We start from the raw sequence: 13,067 nt of genomic DNA, 5'->3' as shown, positions 1-13,067 counted from the left end.
AACTTCACTGCACAAGTGAAACATTTTTACACAAAATGTGTAACCTACCTAGAAAACTGGAGTACAAATTTTCATGAATTTAAACTATTCAAAAGCATAGATCTAAAGCGGGCTCCACACTCTCGGCGAAGTTACTTCGCCAAAGTTGACCGAAATCCGAAGTACCCTCTCTACACACTCGTTCTACTTCGCGAGGAAGTGTGATACCGACAAAGAGCGGTGCGATACCAACAAAGATCCCTTTGACCAGACCGACAGAGAATGGATGTAGAACGAAGTGAGGCAAAGTTACACAAGGTGGCCGTCTACACTATCGTACTTGTTGAACCTCGATCGACTTCAGCGAGAGTGTGGAGCTCGCATAAGAAGTGAAATAACATGGAACGATGTTTGCTATTCTCTCGAAGCTTTTAAATTGTATACCAAGGCAACCATGTGAAACGAAGATCACTCTTTGACGAACTGGGAATTTTGAAAGACGTGGAAGTTAAAAAATTGCTGAGGGGAACAGAGAAGAAAAAATAGTCAGGATCGATGGCTTAAAGTTTTTAAGTGTGTAGATCAATTCAAACTGAAAAACTTACAAATATTATGCGAATTTATTTTTTGTCTTCCGGGTACTAGTGCGGCTATCGAGCGTTTATTTTCTGTAATAAATAATTATTATTGGACGTCGGAAAAGTCACAAATGTCCATATCCACTCTCAAGGCAGCGATGCTGGTGTACGCAAGTTCTGATGAGACTTGTATGAAATGTTTCATTTACTTCAGTCGAAGCCGGACCTTCTTAAATTAATTTTAAATTCAGAAAAATATGAATGATGCAAAAAACCGGAAGAAGTTGAGGCTATCCCAGGTCCCTCATCTAAAAACTCTTAATTACAGGCTTGTAACTTTTTCAAAGGTAAAGTAATGTGTTATGTTTAGTTTAATTGATATAATTTTTTATGTTTAGCTACATACTTTATTTATTTTTAATGCAAAAAAGTTATATTTGTCCAATAACAAGATACATTTTGCGTTTTTAATACATTTTTGTTTTTTGTACTTTTTTTTCTTTCAAAAGATATGGTCACCGTAGTTATAATACACAAAGAGATATGGTAGGTGAAAAAAGATTTTTTTTTGTGCATGCTCAAATCGGTGTATTCAACTTAACATAACAGAGAAATGGTCAATTTTAGGGGTATAATGCTACCAACATCTTTTGTGGTGATTGAAAATAGTCTAAGTAATGAAGCTTAAAATAGGACAAAACCTCACAATTTTTACAGAATGGATCGATTTGCTTGAAAATTTGAGAATAAGTAGTGGATAGTCCAAGGTTCAAAATCTATATAAGGCCGAAAGGCGCTTTTACCATGGGGGTGGTTGCCACCCCATCTCGAGGTTGGAAATTTTTTATTATATTTTGACCGCAAAAGTTGGTAAAAACATTCATTCTAATCAAAAAACGTTCTATACATTTTTTTGACAAAATTAATAGTTTTCGATTTATTAGCTATCGAAAGTGTTAGTTTTATATCGAAAAAATTCAATGGTTTTAATCAGTTTTCTGCTAATAACTCAAAAAGTTTGCGTTTAATCTAAACAACTTTGCTTAACAAAAATGTACCTTTTGAAAAAATAAACAAAACCTTTTTTTTTAAATTTTTTTTAAGACCAATAGTAATTGAGCTATGCTTTGTTATATGTTAGCTCTTCTTCGTCAAATGCTAAATATTGTACTTTCAAAGTCAAAAGGAGGGAACACTTTGGATTTTTCGAGTATAAATTGTTCAAACTAATTTAAAGTATTTAAAAATATCTATCTCCAGAAATAAAAAAAGTCTCTAGCTCAAAAATTAAGTGACATAATGAAAATAATGTCAGTCCCTATTTTTTTCAACGAAAAAGTGATTGGAAAGAACCCCCTAATCACCACCCTAATTAAAATTAGTCATTGACCTTATTTGGTCTTTTTTATTTATGTATTATTAATAGGTTCTAGAAGTTTGACCGGCCTAGAATGGTCAGTTTTTAAAAAATGAAGTTAAAAAAGCGAATAACGAATTTTTGTAGTTTGGTAAAAAGTGCATTTTCTTCAGAATAGAAAGATTAGCATCAGAGATACGAAAAAATGTTTAAATATGGAATTGTAGCTTATTTAATTCTCAGGAACATGGTTTAAAAAAGTTTTTTCTATAGCAAAAATTGAGTGAGCTATTGACAATTAAAACTGGTAATAACAAGCAAAAACCACATTTACCAACCCTTTCAAAGTCACCTCTTTTTGCTACTGAGAATTTTAAATGGATTTAATATCAATAGCCTTATAGATCTTGTAAATCCTACAAAATTATTTTTTACCAAACTTACTATGATAAAAAATAAAAAAGTTACGGTTGAAAATCAATATATTTTTTTGAAAAAAAAAAGGGAGAAATCCAATTGGAAGCATAATAATGTAAGTTGACGGTATTTTTAGTCATTGGCCTTCTTCATTCTTCTTTATATGTGTATTATTTATAGATTCTAGAAGTTTAACTGGCTTAGAATGACTAGTTTTTAAAAAACTGGAGTTCAAAGCGAATAATGAATTTTTGTAGTTTGGTAAATAATGCCATTTTCTTCAGAATAGAAATATTAGCATCAGAGATTCGAAAAAATGTTTAAATATGAAATTGTCGGTTATTTAATTCTCGAGAACTTGGTTTAAAAAATTTTTTTCTACGGCAAAAATTGAGTGAATCGTAAATGAGTAATATCGAAAAACATTGATTTTTTGATATAAAACTACAACACTTTTGAAGGCCAATAATTCGAAAACTATTAATTTTATCAAAAAAAATGTATAGAACATTTTTTGCTTAGAATGAATGTTTTTATCAACTTTTGCGGTCAAAATATAATAAAAAATTTCCACCCCCGAGATGGGGTGGCAACCACCCCCATGGTAAAAGCGCCTATCGGCATCATATAGATTTTGATCCTTGGACTCTCCACTAATTATTCCCAAATTTTCAAGCAAATCGATCCGTTCTGTAAAGATTGCGAGGTGATAAGCTTCGGTTCCTGGGCTAAAAGACCTTTAAACGAGCACTGTTAAATGTCGATTACATTAAAACTAAGCGAGATATGGTGCAAAAAAATTGATGACTAATGTATTTAAGGAAAAATGAGCAAAATATTTAACCCATCATCCACCAGATTTAAATGCAGCGTATTCCTTCTACAATACTTTTTAGTATAGTGTTATTTCGATGTTCAAAAAGTTAAACGGGTTTAATGTGCATGGTTTTTGAAAAAAATAAGATCAAATTATAGAGCGCATTTTAAAATTTTCTTAAAAATCTTCCTTTTTCTACATGTAACTCGAAAATGATAAGAGATACGACAAAACGATACAGTACAAATATGTAGGGTTTTTTTTCAGCTAACAATTTTGTTTTGTCTTTCATTACTGTATCTCTATATCATTTTCGAGTTACATGGAGAAAAAGGAAGATTTTTAAGAAAATTTAAAAATGCTCTCTATAATTTGATCTTATTTTTTTCAAAAACCATGCATTTTAAACCCGTTTAACTTTTTGAACATAGAAATAACACTATAATAAAAGTTATTGTAGAAGTAAAACGATGCATTTAAATCTGGTGGTTGAGGGGTTAAATATACTTTGCATTTTATCTTAAAATAAATCAGTCATCAATTTTTTTACACCATATCTCGCTTAGTTTGGATGTAATCGACATTTAACAGTACTCGTTTTAAATGCCTTTTCAAGCACTACAAAAGATATTTGTAGCATTATACCTAGAGCTCCATTTTCCCGACCCCTTTTGATTTCCCGGGAATCGGAAGTCGGTAATTTGGATTTACCGGGAATCGGGAAATTTAAAAATAAAAAGAAATTTTTTTTTTAATTTTTCAATGATGCAATTAGTATAAAAACGTGTAAATTTGATTGAATAGTAAACATTTTTAGAAAACTTCAAAAATTTGGAAGAAAATTCAAAATTTTAAAAATAGAAAAATTATAAAGTGTTTAATCTGAATTTTCGTTATTATTATTGAAATATGTTTTAAGAAAACATAAATTGTTCAGTCTTTGATCTATCAGGTTTTTTTTTTGTATAGAAATTTGCTGAAGTTGAAAACTCGCTTTCTGTTGATCAGAGGCTGCTTTACTTATTGTGCAGGGTGTGCGGTGCACACGGGCGCCGAGATGTTGGGGGCGTCGAGCGCCAAAGAGAGGGTCCTCTACTTTGTTTCAACATAAAATATGCTTCAAAACGATTAGTGAAAAATTACACTGGCAGTAAGCGCGATTTATAGATTGGCTGTCCGTCAATTGGCTGTCCGAAAAAGAAAGCTGAAGAAGAAAGTATATCTGAAAAAGAATACGACTTCTATCGAAAAATTTATTCTGCGACCCGGTACATCTACAGAGGAACATCTTGAGGCAAATGAAAACCAAGGTAGTTCTACACCAGAACTCCTCTCTTCAACGTCGTCACCGCCTTGGTAGTGGAAGAAAACGAACAACCTTCTTGTGCCGAAGCGTTCCAGGGGAATATATACTTCAAGATGATATAATGAATGATCTTGCGTTACGGTCACAGATTTTATCCGAAAAAGAGAGCATATTTTTAATGGAGCGTGGACCAGTACAAGTAAAACAGAGTTCCTATCCTTCAAATAGTTCGAAAGGATCTTTTTCAAATGCGTATTAGAATAAAAAGATGTTAAATAATGAAATCGTTTTAAGAACTTGGCTGGTTTACTCTAAATCGACTGATTATGTTTATTGTTTTTATTGTAAACTTTTTCATACATACTATAGGTACCTAAAATAGGTTACAAAGATTGGCAGCATTTGTCTATAGCTTTAGAGCGTCATGAAAAATGCACCTATTATGTCTTATGAAACAAATTAAATTTGTTTCTACAAACATTATTTTGTAGAAACTACAAACTTGTTTCTACATTTCACTGACAATAGGCGCCAGGGCATCGACTGCATACGGGCGCTACATGGGCTAGAGCCGCCTCTGCTGTTGATGTAAGTCTGATGCTTTTTAGTGCAGTGAGTAATTTTCTTAAATGTCCGGTCAGCTGATTTGCACCAATATAATAACGTATTAAATTTCCGGATGTACTAAATTTCCTATGTAATACTAATTCTTCATAAACAGAATTTTAATTCAAAATAAATATTTATGTTATAATTCTGGATGCTTCAAATTCAAAATGAATCAGATCGGTTGATTAAACAACAGATTGTTTATGCTGACCGATATGACATTTGATACATTCTGATTTAACGCCAAAATTGGAAGGTTTAAAGATAATTGAAAAAGAAATATTTTAAGTGGAATAATTTAAAATGATTATTAAGCAGACAGAGATAATTATTGTATGAGAACCATTTATTCATTGTGAGTTAATAATATCTCCGCTCATAATTTAAAATAAAATATGTATTTAAAAAATCCCGGAAAATCTGTAAGAACTCCCGGGAATCAGGATTGTCATTTTTTACCGATTTCCTGGGAATATAGTTCTAATTATACCCTTAAAATCGACAATTTTTCTGTTATTTTAAGAACACACCGATTTGATCATTCACCAAAAAAATCTCTTTTCACCTACCATATCTCTTAAAACCGTCCGAAAAGGTGACATTTTTCAACCACGAATGGCAAATGAAAATGGCAAATTTTCAACCACGAATATCTCAAAAAGTATTGAGTTAAAAAAAATAGTTTTTGCTTAGAATTAGGTTGTCTAGCCACTTCCGTATAATAATAATATCGTATGGCATTTTTGCCGGGAAGATCCTTTCGGACAGTTCCGGCGCCATTTACATCTTTAATCCTGTTTTAAGTAACTAGTGCCGATGTACACTAGCCCAGGGGGACCGACGGCTTTACGTGCTCTCCGAGGCACGGTGAGACGGCTCGTGTCATTATTGGAAATGAAAATGGTTTGTCTTTGGTAGGGCTCGAACCCACGTGCACTAGCGTATGAGGCCAGCGATTATGCCGTTACTCCACGGCCGGTCAGCCACGTCCGTGGTTATGTTATATTGACCAACATTATTTTCACCCCCGAGAATGGGTGGGAACCACCCCTAAGATAAAAGCGCACATCGGCATAGGGTTGACTTTGAATTAGGAGATAAATAGAGGCCATTCCCAAAATTTCATTAAAATCCATGCAGTAGGATAGAATTCGGAGGTAATATCCTGTTTTTGCTCTCATTGACTGGCGTATTAGATGAATGAGTGGAGTGACAAAAAACGATAAAATTTAATAGGTTGGAGAAATACAGTTCAGACATCATGTTTGAATATGGGAATATGCAAAATGCATTTTTTTTACATATCTGGCATATTTTGCATAAATTTCATATTTTTACAAGAAATTGCATATACCTATCTGGATATTTTTAGGAAAAATGAATAATACCAATATTTTCTAAATGTGTTGACTTTTTCTCGAAATTGTTCATTAAAATTCCACTAGTAATAAAACCGGTTTCTGTGAATCATTTTGGGCGTACCTGTTATTGTAATAAAAGGTTTTGGGTAACCTGGTAAACTAGCGAGATAAGTTTTTCCGAAATCCAAAAGGGACAGAAAAGTAGATGAAGCTTTTAGGAATAAGTACCTGTATGAACCTACGAAATTTACATTAGTTTCATTTATGCTCTTGGCGTCAAACAGTGTAAACGTGTGTATTGAGGAAATTTTAACAGTGCATTTATAGTGTAATTATTGTATTAGTAACCCGTGACTTCGTTAATTTGTTTATATCGCGATGTCCAAACTAAGTGCTTGTTATCACGTGCAAACTAAGTACTAATCGCGATAACTTATTATCTTCTTATTCTTCTTTAAGTACCGTGCCCAAATTTTTAGGCGTGGGTAGCTTCCATAACAATTTGCCGATATCGTTCTCGATCTTGTGCGGCATGTAACAATTGATCTGCTGATAAGCCAGTCCAATGACGAAGGTTTCGGAGCCATGAATATTTCTTTCGACCAATTCCTCTTTTTCCGTCGATCTTTCCATTGAGTATTAACTGCAGCATCCTGTATCTGCTACCTCTCATTATATGCCCCAGATATTCAAGTTTTCTCTTTTTTATCATCTTCATTAAGTCACCTTCGCCTTGACCTACTCTGTTTAAGACTTCTCTGTTTGAAATGCGTTGAACCCAAGATATTCTGAGCATTCTACGATACGACCACATCTCAAAGGCTTCTAATTTGTTCATCATGTTAACCTTCATGATCCAGGTTTCACATCCATATAGTAATACAGGATACACATAACATTTTAGGAACTTGATTCTTAGTTGTAAGTTCAGCTGAGAGTTGCTCAGAATAGATCTAAGTTTCATAAATGCTCCTCTTGCAATTTCTATACGAGTGTTAATCTATATTTTATCTATACGAGTTTATTATCTTAGGTAATTCCAATTTCAAAAGTGAATAATGTCACTTTTACCTCATTTTTTCGAAATTTTTAACATTTCCGATCAAGGTACCTTAAGAAAACATATATCGAGATTTGCTCCAATGAGACCATAAGAAACATTCGAAAAAGTGTTGCCGATAATTCAATTTATTTTATAGTTGACGAAAGTACTGATACACGGGGGCGCTAGATAGGCATTTATTAATAGGGGTTTTACACGAAGATGTAAAAAATAAATGTTACTTTATTGCGTCAAGCAATTGGAGAAAACCAACAATTTAACCATAGCACGTTTTGTTCAAGATGAATTATCCCGTTTTTTTTTCTACTGAAAAGTATACGATGCGATAAAGTAAAACGAAATTTTCCACATGTTTTAAGGCCATGGGTACATAATTCGCAAATATTTTACGGCTATCCCTACCTTTTCTGTCTTTACATGGCAAATTACGTGTAGTAAAATTCACACTGGTATGGATATGTAAATATTACTAGAATGTCATTCTACTTGACAATGTCATAATTAAGAGATGGCTTGTGAATGTTCTTGGATAACTGTCATTTGTATAATTGAAAATTATTAATTCAGTTAATAAATGTGATAATTTTTTTACTAACTATGTATTCAGTGATTGTAATAATTTATATGTACAACAAAAACTAATACTCAATCGAGAAAAGAGGAAAAGTGTTAAAGTGATTTTTTAATAATATATTGTTACTATGGAACGCATACATTTTTGAACATCTTTAACAACAAAATACTTGGACCACAGAATATAATATCATGATGTATTCTCTGCTTGGATCTTCCATAAATAATACACAATAAATAACTTTTTATAAAGTTCACGTCTTAAATCAATTATTCATCAAATACTATATATCAATATTATTTAATCAACAACTCAAAATATTCTGAGCGTTTGTAGGAGGACTCTTGACGCGTCTAACGGTGTATACCTCATATCTGGGAAACTTCGAATGTTTAAGTTATAGGCTTCAAAAGTATGATCAAATCTATTTCCTATGGGAAAAACGGTTTGTCAAGCTCAATAATTCCTGTAATACCTTCAGTTATCATACTCAGGGCCGGCGATAATGGGCCTGCAAGGGATGCACTGCAGGCGGGCGCCCCTATTTGGGGGCGCCAAAATGACCTTTTTTCTGTCGGTGCTCTACAAAATACTAATTTAAAAGACACCGAAGGGCGCCTATGCTTCTTTTGCAGGCGGGCGCCTTATACCCTAGCGCCGGTACTGATCACACTTGACCTTGGATGCATCAGATACTACTTGTCAATACGTTTCAAACTCATGTTTAGTGATCAAAATCGGTTAAACCGTTTAGAAGTTATCGAGTTCTCAAAGTATAATCCACTTAACCATTATCGCCGAAAAAGTTTATGTAGTTGTAGTGGTTACGACGCTAAATTTGATCGGGCAATCCGAGTTCATTTATCGGTCATCCCGATATTTTTTTCAATCTATTTCGAATAGAAAAAAAATCTAGTGTACATTCGATGGACACTAGATCATTTGGGAGATAATACGACAAAGGCGACCATTTATAACGCTTAACGTGTAATCGAGAAACATTACATTCAACTTCATACATTTAATTTATAAATAACTGAAAAATTCCTGATACAAGAATAAAAAACCGCTAAACGCCGTAAAAATGAGTCGCGCATACAATATTCCAGCTACAAAAGAGCTGATATGAATATTACGTGGGGCGAAAATGTATTTTCATTTTGATGGAAAATAAAATTCTAGTTTTATTTTGGAAGATTTTTCCATATTTGCTAAAGAAGTAAAATGCGCCACAAAAGAGCTTCAAAATGCAAACTGTATCAAGGTTACTTTTTGTGGAGCGTTTTACTTCAAATTTAGCAAATATTATGGAAAAATCTTCTATGGAAAATGAAAATACATTTTCGGACCGTAATAATCACGTAATATCGTATGCACTTGAATATTGTATGCGCCACTCATTTTTACGAAGTTTAGCGGATTTTTATTCTTGTATGTTATAGACAAAAACTCAGGATTTTCTATTTTGGAAAAATTTTCGAAAGTTCATCGAGGTGATCCTGTACCAGATCTTGAACGAATGCCTCCTAACATAAACAAGTTTAAAAATGCACCAATAACTTCCGTTCATGTTGCAAGAAGTCTTTCGAATTATAAACATTTATACACAGATATAGTCCTGTCGCCAGGGGGGTTACAACGGCCTTCTTAATTCAGATGGACTTACCCAAGTTTTTTTTATGTATTTTGGCCCGTAGAACACGAATTTTTTGGGTAACAGTTGATCCGGATGTCGATAAGATTGTTATAAACAAAGAAGTTGAGGAATTACATAACAGCGATTTCTCGCAAAACAAAACATTTTTTTGTATTTTTTGGGTCATTCTAACCAAAAAATGTTAATACAAGTTTTTTCGTAGGATGCATAGTTTTCGAGATAAACGCGGTTGAACTTTCAAAAAATCGAAAAATTGCAATTTTTGAACCCGAATAACCTTTGAATAAAAAATAAAATAGCAATTCTGCTTACCGCCTTTAAAAGTTTGAGTCAAATTATATCTGTTTTGAATATTTGCATTGCTAAAAATTTATTTTTTGATTGTTAAAAAAAGCTATAAACACATAGTGTTTCCCGTGCCTAATACATGCGTTTTAATGCATGCTACGTAGAAATAGCCCCGTTTGCACTTTTACCTCTTCTACCTACTCGTTCGATTTTAAATGAGAAATCATTGAAAACATCACTCAAGCACTAGGTGTTTATAGCTTTTTTTAACAATAAAATAATAAATTTTTAGCAATACAAATAATTAAAACCGATATAATTTGACTTGAACTTTCAAATGCGGTAAGCAGAATTGCTATTTTATTTTTTAATCAAAAGTTATTCGGGTTCAACAATTGCTATTTTTCGGTTTTTTGAAAGTTCAACCGCGTTTATCTCGTAAACTATGCATCCTACGAAAAAATTTGTAGGAACATTTTTTGGTTAGAATGGCCCAAAAAATACAAAAAAATGTTTTGTTTTGCGAGAAATCGCTGTTATGTGATTCCTCAACTTCTTGGTTTATAACAATCTTATCGACATGCGGATCAACTGTTACCCAAAAAATTCATGTTCTACAGGTCAAAATACATAAAAAAAACTTGGGTAAGTCCATCTGAATACAGGAGGCCGTTGTACCCCCCCTGGCGACAGGACTAATAGAAAAGCATAATATTTTAATTGCAAATTTTTAAAAACAAATTATTATCAATTATTGTTTTGATAACGATAACACTAGTTTGTGAAATTGTCTATCTACTATAATTATGTACGAGTATGGTTAATGGATTTAATCTTACTGCTGTTTTATTCTACACTTCTCCAAGAAATTAACGCACCATCTTAAAATTGGTATATTTTTGATGACTCGAATTTCCTAAACCGGTTGTCCGATTTGAGTGATTTTTTTAATATGTTATAGCCTTATTCTTTAAGAATATCGCTGTAGTAATGTTGTTGCTAGACAGGTAAATGTCATTTTATATACCGGGTGTAACAATTCTACTGTGTTTTTTTCTCGAAGTTATGAACACCCTGTGGAATATTCTAGCATTTACAAAATATGAAATCAAAACTCAATTGACCTTCTTAACATTTTGTTTTTTGATTTATTCGCTTATGTTCGATAATAAAAGAGATTTGTACTTTTATATTACAAAAAAATGTGGTGTGCTATTATTTGGTCTTGATCAATATAATTACAAATCTCGAGAGCTACTGTTTCTACTAGGGATAGCGGTTTTTGACAAAACACCGGTTTTCGGTTATACCGTTTTTTTTTGCTTACGGTTTAACCTGGCGGTTATAACCGGCCAAAAAAACCGGTTTTTCCAAAAACCGGCTTTTGGTTTTTTTAATCCAACAGGTTACAATGTTACATTTACAATGCACTTTAGGTTGCGATACTCCACTCGACTCGATACTCGATATCAATATGATCAAAATTAGTACTATCGAAAGAACATCAATATCAATATAAATAAAATACAATTTTTAATAAAACCATTTTATTCTATTAATTATTATATTTATTTATTATTTTATTATTATTATATATTTATTGATTATTATTAAATATAATATAGCGTAAGATTAATATATACATATTGCAATAATATACAATTTAACCCAACCATTTCAACTTATAAAAAATTTCCCAGACTCTTTCAAATGGGATATCCCATTTGAAATGGGATACTCCCATTTGACTCATCAAATGGGAAAAAAATAATATCAACATAAATATTTTAATTAAAAATAAGTTGGATAATGCAATTTATCTTTTATTTTTACTACCAATAAAAAAAATTATCATGTATTTCTTTTAACACGTTTGTATATTTGTATAATAGGTACATTTTAACTCATTTAATACTTCCTGTATAGTATAGGTGTATAGTTTTGAAAACGTAGGGAAATCCTTGCAGATTCGTATTCGTAATCGGTAATTCGATATTCATAGTCAGAACATTGTTTTTGGAATGACCTTGGTAGTCATTCACCCACTTTCAATGTCAAGAGTCAAGTGTTAAAATACACTCACCGGCAGAGAAAACGGGCACCCCAAAAAATGGGTCATTTTTAATGTCTTGTATTTCCTAAACCTGATGTCCGATTTAAGTAATTTTTTTTAATATGTTATAGCCTTATCCTTTATCAATATCGCTGTAATAATATTGTTGCTAGACAGGTACATTGTCATTGTATACATGGTGTACGAATCAAACTGTGTTTTTTTCTCAAACTTTGGAACACCCTGTGGAATGTTCTAGCTTTTATAAAATACTGAAATTATAACCAAACTATAGCCTCAGGTTTTCTTAACATTCTGTTTTTTGATTCATTCGCTTATGTTGGATAATAAAAAAGTTAAGCACTTTAACAACTACCCCTGTTTTTCGTTAATACAGGGTGTTTTTAATAAGTACGGCAAACTTTAAGGGGTAATTCTGCATGATAAAATAATGACAGTTTGCTTTATAAACGTATGCCCGCAAATGCTTCGTTTCCGAGATAGGGGGTGTTGAAATTGTTCTTACAAACTGACGATTTATTTATTTCTCTAAAACGGTTTGTGATATGCAAATGAAATTTGGTAGATTTTAAGAGGTAGTTATTCCGCATTTTTTGGCATACAATTAAGAATTTTATATTCACCATTGGCGTGCATACGGGTATAAATATTTTAGATATATCCCGTATGCACGCCAATGGTGAATAAAAAATTCTCAATTGTATGCCAAAAAATGCGCAATAACTAGCTCTTAAAATCTACCAAATTTCATTTGCATATTACAAACCGTTTTAGAGCAATAAATAAATCGTCAGTTTGTAAGAACAATTTCAACACCTCCTATCTCAGAAACGAAGTATTTGCGGGCATAAGTTTATAAAGCAAACTGTCATTATTTTATCATGCAGAATTACCCCTTAAAGCTTGCCGTACTTATTGAAAAACACCCTGTATTGACGAAAAACAGGGGTAGTTGTTAAAGTGCCTAACTTTTTTATTATCCAACAT

General features: G+C 32.4%; 1 protein-coding gene across 1 annotated transcript in view; it reads right to left on the bottom strand.

Moving 5' to 3' along the window:
* The window catches only part of LOC114347796 (ras-related protein Rab-7a), an 87,788-nt gene that overhangs the window by 21,689 nt on the left and 53,032 nt on the right, over nt 1–13,067 (bottom strand). The gene's annotated exons all lie outside the window — the stretch shown is intronic.

Source organism: Diabrotica virgifera, chromosome 3 (genome assembly GCF_917563875.1).
Source record: "Diabrotica virgifera virgifera chromosome 3, PGI_DIABVI_V3a".
Classification (NCBI taxonomy): Eukaryota; Metazoa; Arthropoda; class Insecta; order Coleoptera; family Chrysomelidae; genus Diabrotica; species Diabrotica virgifera.
This window is presented reverse-complemented; position numbering and strand designations above follow the sequence as displayed.